Source organism: Triticum dicoccoides, chromosome 1B (genome assembly GCF_002162155.2).
Source record: "Triticum dicoccoides isolate Atlit2015 ecotype Zavitan chromosome 1B, WEW_v2.0, whole genome shotgun sequence".
Lineage (NCBI taxonomy): Eukaryota > Viridiplantae > Streptophyta > Magnoliopsida > Poales > Poaceae > Triticum > Triticum dicoccoides.
Window position 1 is genome coordinate 344,275,259 of NC_041381.1, and position 813 is coordinate 344,276,071.

The window sequence follows — 813 nt, forward strand, 5'->3', positions numbered from 1 at the left end:
TCGTAGGCACCGGATTAGCGATGGATAATTATGCCGGATGCTTTCGTCATGTAACAGTCATAACATAGGGTGACACAGAACTAGCTCCAGTTCATCAATGTAATGTCACGACCGGTTTTTCCGGGTATCAATTTCCAGAAAGAGACCGTCGTGCTCATCAGCCCCAGGATTACTGTTAGCTGATGAGGCTCCAACTTGATACAGAAATTCCTAGCAAAATACAAAATATGTAGCACAAGACCATTCTGGCCTTTGAGTACAACAAATGGTTTCTAGTGGTTGATGGCGGAAGCGGGTTGGGAAACATCAGTGTCTTTGGGACTCCATTTCCCACGGGAACAGCTGACCAGGTTAACTCCTATCTTCACGAGGCTGCTATCATCGTTGCTTAGGTTCCGGGGCTGTCATCGCATCGCTCCTCTCCGTGCAAGAAAATCTGGCCAAGACAATAGCCAGGGACAAGCCAGTGAGTACTTTGAATGTACTCGCAAACATGATGAACACAGGTATAATATAACAATGATGTGCTGAAAATATTTTATGCTCATGACGTCAGTCACAAAAGATAAATAAACTCTGATGCGTGCAAGCAAGTTATTTATAAAAATGCAATAACATAGTAGTATTAAAATTTATGAAATAAATAACAAGCAATGCCACAGTCGGGCGTCTTAGCGACACCACATAAAGGGCTTTAAAAGAAATGCCACAGTCGGGCGTCTGAGAGACACCACATAAAGGGCTTTAAAAGAAATGCCACAGTCGGGCGTCTGAGCGACACCACATAAAGGGATTTAAAAGAAATGCCACAGT